Source organism: Sardina pilchardus, chromosome 21 (assembly GCF_963854185.1).
Source record: "Sardina pilchardus chromosome 21, fSarPil1.1, whole genome shotgun sequence".
In the NCBI taxonomy this organism is placed as follows: Eukaryota; Metazoa; Chordata; class Actinopteri; order Clupeiformes; family Clupeidae; genus Sardina; species Sardina pilchardus.
In genome coordinates this window covers 25,433,834-25,443,726 of record NC_085014.1, presented here as the reverse complement: position 1 = coordinate 25,443,726, position 9,893 = coordinate 25,433,834, and the positions used below count along the sequence as shown (strand labels likewise).

General features: G+C 45.2%; 1 long non-coding RNA gene across 1 annotated transcript in view; it reads right to left on the bottom strand.

Annotated features, from left to right (window-relative positions):
- LOC134069326 (uncharacterized) overlaps positions 1-6,427 on the bottom strand; it is a 14,091-nt gene extending 7,664 nt beyond the window's left edge. Inside the window, exons 1-2 of the long non-coding RNA XR_009936801.1 lie at positions 5,983-6,427; positions 3,857-4,121 (exon numbers count right to left, since the gene is read on the bottom strand). This is a non-coding gene — a long non-coding RNA (uncharacterized LOC134069326). The remainder of the gene's footprint in view (positions 1-3,856; positions 4,122-5,982) is intronic.
- Positions 6,428-9,893: the final 3,466 nt, after the last annotated feature.

The following is a 9,893-nucleotide window of genomic DNA, read 5'->3' as shown; positions in this document are numbered from 1 at the left end:
AGATGTGTGAGCAGCCGTGTATTTACAGTATAGCCGCTGAAGTGCTGACATACTTAGTGAAATATTTAAGAGTGCGCAGTAAACATTTTTATTAATATGGAATGGAGGCTTATGTTTTTGAGATAGAATGTGATGTAAGGGGTTTAACATCTTTATCGGGAGGACCTGAAGTTTTTGCCATGAATTACTCTCAACTTCACAACATGCAATCATGTTCCTGCACATTTCCCAAAAACGCATTTTAATCATGTTTCACAAACTTTAGTTAAGCCATCCGTGACTTCACGGACAGATTTCCTGTCTAAGGCCTGGGAACGGAACCATAGTGCTTCACTTCATTTAGTCCTATAAAATGTTAACCCTCCATTCAGTCTCATGGTTTGCTACTCTCATTACATTAAAATAAACAGACGGTTGCGTTGCATTGGAATCTGTATCCTCCTGCACGCCACAGACTGCAAAACAGGTTGAACATCAAACCCCCTGCTGTTGCCATTATGCGCTCATAATGGGAGCTGACAGTAGTGGAGAAGTGCACAGCCGTGGCACATCCGAGGGGAATTCATTAATACCACGAGCTCACGGGCTGCACTTCATATGGCCGTCTCTCTTCCAAAACCTCCATTATTCACCATAACGCAAAAGACAAAGAAAATATACTGTATATATTACAAAAATGTGGCCCTTCCATCCGCTCGGTTTAATTCTCTCTGCCTCAGGGGGGGTTCTCATGTAATCTCCTGTGCATACGATCAATCACTCAGCCATGTCATGATGATGCAGGATTTGAAAACTGTAGGATAACACTATTAGGGAAAGAGAAAGAAACCACCTCCAATTTTTTCCCCCTCAGCAGTCAGTTAAGCACAAAGCCAAACAGTATAAAGAAAATAAAATGCTGAAAGGTAGTGAGGGATAGTGGTGGAAGTAAAATAAATAAAGAGATTCCCAGTGAACTCTGTGTGTTCTCAGCACGGCTATTATTAGCGATGAGGAACTGTTAGCCTTGAAAGCACAAATGGCCAATCGATTCGTATCGCCCGCAGGAGCAGGGGGCCCCTGAATGGCTCTCCAGAATCTCAGGATGCCTCCCAATCAGGGAAAAACAGCCTGCGCTGTTTTTCAACACAAACGGACGGAGGGTCTGCGGGAAGCACCGAAACAAAGAGAGGTGTTTGAGCCGAGAGGTGCGCGCGGCCGTGCGGACGGGCAGCGGAAGGGGTCAGTACGGAGGGGGACTCGCTAAGTGTTTTCGCTGCAGGCATTAGTGGTAGGCCTAATGGTGTTTTGGAAATGTGCTACTCAGTGGATTCTCAGATCCCGCCAGGCAAAAATGAATTTTGCTGAATTAAATATATGAAGTCAGATGTTAATAGTTACTGATCGATTTGAGCGTTCAGTTAATTGTATAAATTTAAAATGTATTCGCCCTTGAACTCCTTAACACTATTAGGTTTTAAACACATTCAACGGTATAATAAAATCCTACAGGGTGTGTAATGCAATCTTAAAGTACTTTCTGAAGGTGAAGGCAATTGCTTTGAAAGTCAACTCATCCATTGTGATGAGTGACGTCTTTTACAGATGAATAAAAAATTGCATTAACTGGGCACGTACCAGCACATACCACTAGATTGTATTAACTGGGCACATGCCATTATTTGACTCGTCTCTGGAGAAGTAGGAGAATGGTTGCTGCCTGGCTGATTTAGCTCCGTGTCACAATGCTGAAATTGGACATCTAAAGCCTCAGTGAAGTACACTGATTGGGTTTTATGTAGAAATGAACTATCCGAAGGTGGACAACTTTAGGAAACACAATATCCCACAGAAGATTAAACATGTTAAGCAAAGTCCAAAATACTCTATTATGTACTGTTTTGTCCATTACGCATGTTGACTGCAGTCAACAGACTTGACTTGACTTACAAACACCACCAAGAACATAGCTGCCTCTGATCCCAGCAGGTTAGTCGTATTTCTGTTATAATTTGCAAGGCTGCACTGACAGAGCGGTTTTACGCTCACAGTGAAGAGCCAGGGCAGCCTGTAGGTATGACAGATATGGGGAAAACAGTCTGGACCATCATGAATTATTAGGGTGAGGAGTGAAACAGTGATAAAGAAAAGATGATGCAGTCCTTCAGCAGGCCGACATCAGTGGCTGCAGAAGATAGGTCACTCTCATAAGAGATTAGAAAGGAGCAAGGAAAGGCTCCTCGCCAGACTGAGGCAACAGTGAGCTCGGTTCATACCACAGGGGCAGGCCTAACCCTTCATCATCCTCACTCCCAGTTGCCAAGGGAACATTCCTGTCCTCACGTTTTGCCTGACATGATGTATTACACAACAATGTTAAGAATCCTCACCAAATACGGTTCAATTCAAGGAATGCTGAGCCTAGTTTCCTGCCGTGGAAAAAAAAATGTGTTCAAGGAAAACTAGTTCGCTCTTTGTTTGTTTGTAGGCGTATACTTGAAAAAAATATGTGTTGAAAAGGAAACCATGACATGGCCATGTCTTTAATACAATGCACATGGTCACACAGAGAAGCCATTGCACTATAGCTCACAACTGGTGGGCATATGATTGATGCTGGCTATACAAATAATGAATGCAGCAGCAAGCTCTGTGACAGTGATGGTGTTGCTCACTCTGAATAAAACACAAAGCAAGCAGCCACTTAAAAGTTCCCAAGCGGATTGGGAGGCTGCTTGTGCTCTGTAGGAAAGAGGCAGATAAAGGCGTTAGAAATACAATACAAGGTATAGCACAGACAGTGAGCAATCTCTATGTACAGTAGACGTGGGGAAAAACCGAAATGCTGGTCGGAATCCGGAAACAAAAGAAAAAAGTGATCAGTACTGTATTGAATATGTGAATATAGTGCTATAATATAGAATTATTCATGAATTTTGTGGTTCCATAGCAAGTGATTATACAGTAGAGGTTTGACAGCTTGGTATGTCTTTTATGCAAGGTTGTAACACCAAGTTGCAATCTCAGCTGATTGTGAAACAGAATTTTACATAGTAAGACCTTTGAGGGCATTCAGAATTTCAGCATTTTCGCCCTCACACCAAACATGAATTACATAACAGCATCCAAAGTAAGTCGTGTTGACATCAGACACTGATGTATGACACGAGATGTGACAGTCACATCATACCGAAAATAGTTGTGACAGCCAGATGAAAACAACCATGTTCCCTCTAAAGTTCAAAGGGAATGCATATCAAGACAACATACTGTTGAGGTAGAACAGAAAAAAGGCCCTCCCAAGTCTCCCCGTAGATCTAAGATAAAGATTTCCTTTGCATTTAAAACATGACATATGTCAAGTGTTTTTTGAACATGCTTCTTACATATATGGAGGTTTTTTTATTATTATTATTGATGGAGGGTTCAAATGGGAGCCTGGTTGGTCTTCCCCACATGGCCTGCCAGCTCAATCCTGCTTAAAGGCAGCGTCGCTGCTCTCAGAGCCAGAGGCTTTACGCCGCTCTAAAGTCGGAGGGATCACGAGTGTCCATCAGTGGGTCTCATCGGCCTGCGGGGCTGACCAACCCGGGCCTCCACCTCTTCATCCTCCGCAGCGCCGAGGATTGGAAGAGAGGAGGAGAGAGAGAGGAGAGGAGAAAGAGAGAGGGAGAGGAGAAAGAGAGAGAGGGAGAGAATGACAGCCCTGGCCCCGGTGCCCCAGTCAAGCGCTGCCTCGGAAACTTCAGAGCCGCTTGACTTTGAGACGACACTGACCCTCGCTTCCCTCATCCTCGACCGCCCTCCACCCCCCCCCCCCCACACACACACACACACACACCCCCCACACACACACACACTCTCCCCCGCTCCTTACCCCCGCAGCCCTCCCTCTGAGCGCTGCGACTGATCGAGCCGAAAATGGAAGTCCTCTGCCCCGGCTCCCAGCTTGACATCAAAGCCCAAGGCCTCAGGTAGCGCCGCGCGGCTCGGCTCGGCGGTCATCAGCCGCCCTCTTCCTTGTGTCAGACGGCTGGCGGAGAGAGAGAGAGCGGGGGGAGAGAAGAAGGGATCGATGGGCCACGGCACTGCCGCCTGCCTGCGGTATCCAGGCCACTCAGTGGAGATATAGATTGAAGCGCCTTCAGGGTGGAGAAAGAGAGGAGAGAGAGAGAGATGGAGAGAGAGAGAGGGGGAGGGAGGAGAAAACAGTGCTGAGTGTTTATTCTCTACTTATCAGGAATGCTTTGCTTGCTTTGTCCATTGATTGGGCTTCCTTGAAGACCGGCAACATGCCAAAGTCTGTTCATGTACACTTTGCATACTAACCAATTCAGTGAATTCCTTTGTCTTATCACGAAGCGCCATGACTCAAATTATACTGAGCACACTGACAGTTGTTTTGACATGTTTATTTTCCCTGGCAAATTTGGCTTGAATATATTATCAAATGCCAGGCTTCCTGCCAGCCTTTGTCACGTTGATGGTCCTGCAATGCACAGAATTGCACTACCTTCCCATCCAATTCAAGCCATTTTAATTACTGCACAGACAAACCGCACAATATTGTCTCCGTTTGAGTGGCTGATAAAAATAAACTCCCCTGGTTGTCATGCTCAGGTAGTGCCGCGATGCTCGTCTCATCACACTCTGTAAAGACTTGCTCTTTGGAATGATTAGCCTCAGGGCTAAGTAATTTATTTGCGGTGTAACCTGTTCCATGGTGTCACCCTTATCTGGGGATCTAGGGACGTGTCTTGATTATCTCTCATAACACTACAACCTTTTATAACACCTTCACAGTAACTGGAATGTTAGCAATGTACTTTCATGACTGCAGCAACAGTATATTTAAGAGTCTTTATTGACCTGAGACAACTCTTCCCCTTTATTGAGGCAACTGGAATAGCTTTCAGGTTATCAGTAGGGGAACAGCACCCTCTGGTGGTCACCGAAGCATTGGCCTTTGGGGCCATGATTATGATCTTTTTTAAGGATTTTTTGGGCGCTTTTTGCCTTTATGCAGAGAGGACAGTGAAGAGTGGCAGGAAGTAAGTGGGAGAGAGAGAGATGGGCTGGGATTGGGAAATGACCGTAGGCTGGATTCGAACTTTGGTCCCTTTGAACACATGGACCCGTGCAAGGCACAGACGATACAGCCTGCCATAGCCCCCCCCCCCCCCCCACCCCCCGCTTTAATTATGTAAATACATAATTATTTAAGTTCAGAATGTTTATAATCATTTATTGATATGGTATGATTTTGCTGTTGATTTATTCAAGTTTGAATGCTTCTACTGGTGTGTGGTGTTTATGTAGTCATCTACTGTATGCCTCAATGTCTGTAGATATATATTTGCATTTGTATGTTTGTGTTTCCATTTCATATATGTATATAAGTATATATTCATTCATTACCAAGAGGAGATGTGACATTACATAAACATTCTTCATATGGAATGTTTGATAAGTGTTACTCCAACAGCTCTAAAGAGAAGTTTGAAGTGCCTCGTCTCTTGCTGATTTCTGTGGCAGTGATTTATGGGATGCCAGCGCGACCTGGGACTGGACTCCCTTCAGTTGACATCAGTGTCTGAGTGGCTCCTCTTTCTTTTAGGACAGACAATTCATTCAAAGCAACAAAGAGCTACCTGGAGACAGTCCTCCCAAATTAAAATGGTTGGGGGCGATGGGCCAGTGACCGGGAGACCCCACCGAGCAGCGCCTCAGCAAATGGAGTGCGCCGGCCGTCCCGTCGAGGGACCCAGAACAAATGAAAAACAGGAAATGATCGATGGCTCCCTATCTGCGCTGACCTACCTGTGAGCGCGGCGTCGTTTACCTCCGACTCGTCCGCGCTCGCGCTCTCTCTCTCGCTCTCACCTCGCGCCAAAGCTCACTCCTGCGCCGCGCCCGGCCCCGGCGAAGAGAGGAGGTCAACAGACCCCGCGCCCACGCACAGGGCGCCCCGCGCGCGCCGCAACGCAGCTATCAATCAGTCACCTGGCCTGCGGCGCCACAGGGCAGCGCTTCAGTGATTGGGCTGGACTTCAGAGCGGCTACCCCGGGGGCCAGGATGCCGGCCGGCCGCGCGCGCGCCCACTGCAGCTGTTGCCAGGGCCAGGGCCAGGGCGGTCAGCGATGCCAGGCCAACGGCGATGCGGACAGGGGCTGGAGAGGAGCGCCAGCAACACACACACACACACACACACACACACACACACGCACACACACACACACACACACACACACACACACACAGCACTACAGCACAAATAGCCAGGGGGGTATTCCATCAAGCGAGCTAACCGTAAATCGCGGCTAACTTTGATAAGCCTCGCTAATTTTAGAGAGAGCTCGGTTCCATTACTCCCGCTAACAGGAATCTCAGCTGAGTTGCTGGGGTAACATATGCTTCTGAACTAACCTGGTCGGTGGCAGGCTAACTGCCGAGCTAAATTAATCTGTGTTGCAAATGAAAAACACCAGTCGGAAAACGAGTCCCAAACCGTTGGTTCCGTCAACCTGTGCTTTCGTCACCTGTAGCCTACAACTTAAAAAATAGAAGGAGAAACTTTTTTCTGACAGTGTTGCAAGCATTGATTAAGGCTACCTATCCGCTAGTTAAAATGAATTTCTGAAAATTATGCAACTTACATTGTTTGAACTTGATATGTGTGTGGTCCAAGGAATCTTGCGGCTCTACGCAATATACGTCTTTCGTGGCGTCATGCGCAGCGTGACAGGAGAACAATCGTGTCATATTTTGCGTGTTCTCGGGTTCGGTTCCCATGCGATGAATTTACATAGACTATGTTAACACATTAATATTGCCATGTTTAGTTATAGGCTACTCTTTAATGAAAGGCATCATTATTAAGGGTCATATACAGTAGCTTCAGTGACAGTAGGCAGGCTGTCAGTGTGCTACGATGCAAGGCAAGCCAGCCTATAGCCTTCTGTAAAGGCTATAATAATTAAAACCGCTATAGTCTAATTAATTATGCATGTAGTTCGGATATCAAACCAACTGTATTACAGAAATTAAATATGAAATGACATATTGAAAGCCAATATTGCATTTCAGATAGGCTAATTATATTTCACAAACACTTTGGCAGAACTATATGCTTATGGGAGACAATAGGCTAGGTTTTCTCCCAATACTCCCAGGACAATATATAGGCTACCAATTTATTTTATGAGCACCGAAAAAATATTTCAGAGTGAACCCTTTTAATTTACAAACGTAGGTTATCTTTATTGTTGAATAGCCTATGCCAAAGTTGTTTTGAGTTTAAATAGCCTGCTTATTCACTCGTTTTGTTCAGAGTGAAGACAATCAAAGTCCCAATTCAAACCATCATAATTACTGTTTAGCGATTTACAGTAGGCCTACGATTTCGTTATTCTCCGGCAACTACTGTATTTTTTCCTCTCGTGTTCAATTTGATTACTTCCGATGAAAATCCTGTAGATGGCGCTTGTAAATCGAACTGAAATCTTCTAGTTTGCCTTAATTTTACGACATCCATCCTATTTTCGTCAATCTATGATTTTGGTCTACTTTTCTACCTCGTGCACGAGCAGACATGAAGCTGATTTTAGCCTCGTTTGAATAAACGGGGGCAAGATGCAGCTAACTTGAGTTAATGGAACGGCTTTAGCTTCAAGTGGAAGTCTACACTAGTTCAAGCCAGGCTATTTCTGTTGAGCGCCGCCTTGTTTAGCGAGGTTGATGGAATACCCCCCAGGGAAAGAAACAGGGTACATACTGTACAATACAAGGTTAATCACTTCCTGTTTATCAACAGAGATCACAACACAAGGTGAATTACTTGTACTAACAAAGACTAAGCAGATGATCTTTTATTTTGTTCATGATTTAATTTATTAATTACATGTATTTAGATGTATTCTTGCATTTTGTGTCATGTGATGCGTTGTATTGTATTCTTTTGTAATGCGTTGAGTTTGAGCATACCAAGGCGCTTTCCTATCAACAATGTTGTTGACATGACAATAAACTTGAACGTGAACTTAGAAATACATTTATTCTACACATTCTATCACTTTTTCATAGTTCATTCTCAAAAGTGTAAGAGTATCAATCAAGCTTTACAGAGACGGACAGACAGTGAAAGAAACACAGCGTTGATCTGATGTCACATGTCTAAAAAACGGCTGGCCTGCCTCAGACTGGAGCTCTGCACTTTGTCTGAGACTGACAGCGTGTGGACGCACAGCAGGCCACAGTAGGGCTAATTGACCACAGTTGTGGTCACAAATCATGTCATTAGTTCAAATCATCTATTCCATGGAGCTGGAAATGTAAGTAAAAGTGACAGAACTTGGGTCTTGGGGGGAACTTGTTGTTTTTGGAGGGGAGGTGGGGGGGGGGGGGGGGGGGGTGTTGCAGTTTCAGATGACAAGGACACACAGTATTTTCGTGATTCTTCATGTATGTAATAAATAAATAATGAATAAATAAAGACACTTTACTTGTCTGGCCTTTTCTCACAGCATGGTGAGGTATAGGACATATTATATCACATATAGAGTAGGATGCAAGGTGCTGTTCATGGAGGCTTCATAATGAAAGCCACATATACAGTAATGAAAAAGCTAGACCTATACAGGTCAGGCCCAGTGGATGAATGGCTGTAGGACACTTACGTGTTTTTCCCTTTCACTGGCTCCTCTAACAAAGCAGGGTGTTTCTGTGGTAGGAATCTGAGGTAGACGTAAGGCTCTGTGGATCACAATAACAACTGTAAGGCTCTCATCATGGCCATCCTTTCATTCAACAGAATGGAGTGCTGGAAGACACTTCCATTTCCTGCCAAAGGGGGGCAGCAGAGATCCATCTCTTGGAATTGTAGCAGCTGGGCAGAAAATACCCCCCCCCCCCCTTCCACACACACACACACACACACACACACACACACACACACACACACACACACACACACACTCCTTTACCTAGTCAAACTATCTTTTCTTCTGCCTGTGATATGAAAAATCAAAAAGGCCGGTCGAATGTTTCACAAGTTTTGATGAGAAGTGGAACAGCTGTGCTCTCAGTTGTCAGAAAGGAGACATAGCCGTGTGTGACTCCACACACAAAGCACTGCTCACCTGCATGGTGTAGTCTAACGCTGATAGGCAAACTGATGATAGCTGATGTGTGGAGGGGATCTTTGTATTGTGATAGGCACACTCAACGACGCCGCGAGGTAGCATTTGCAATCGATAAAATGGGCATTCCAGCCGCATCTACAGAAGCGTGACAGCTGATTACACCTTAAGAAAATTATCATTTTGCCCAACAACTCCATCTCCCGCCATGTCTGCTATGAGTGCGAAACACAGTCTGTTGATGATGGAGTCATTACATGCAGCAATCATGTCTTTTGATTCAAAACTGTGAGCAGAATCCTATTGAGTCTTCACATTCCTCCCGGTTTCTTTCTCGTTTTCTCTCCACGCTCTGGGTCGACAGGAAAGCACACGGCAGGAAGAAGAGAATACGTGGGCCGGGCTCATGAGCTAAATAAAAGATGATTGACGCTTCTTCTCCCTTGTTTTCATATGTTGGCTTTGATCATGTGCAGCAAGCACGTAAAGGACCTATTCCAAGCTGTATTATAGATGGTCTTCCTCTCCACATTCGTTCTCGGTGAAGCGCTCTGGCCAAACACGGACTGAATGCAGATGCCGGGTGCAGTGGAGATGCTTGAGAAGGCCTGTCTGGAGCCTTTGATCTGCCCATCTATACCGCCAGACAGGTTTGCCAATAGTTTTCTAGCTCCACGCCTTGTTTGCCAGTGCTTTCATTGGACAAAACCAGATCCAAATGATACGCTATGTGTGTGTGTGTGTGTGTGTGTGTGTATGTGTCTCTATGTGTGTAT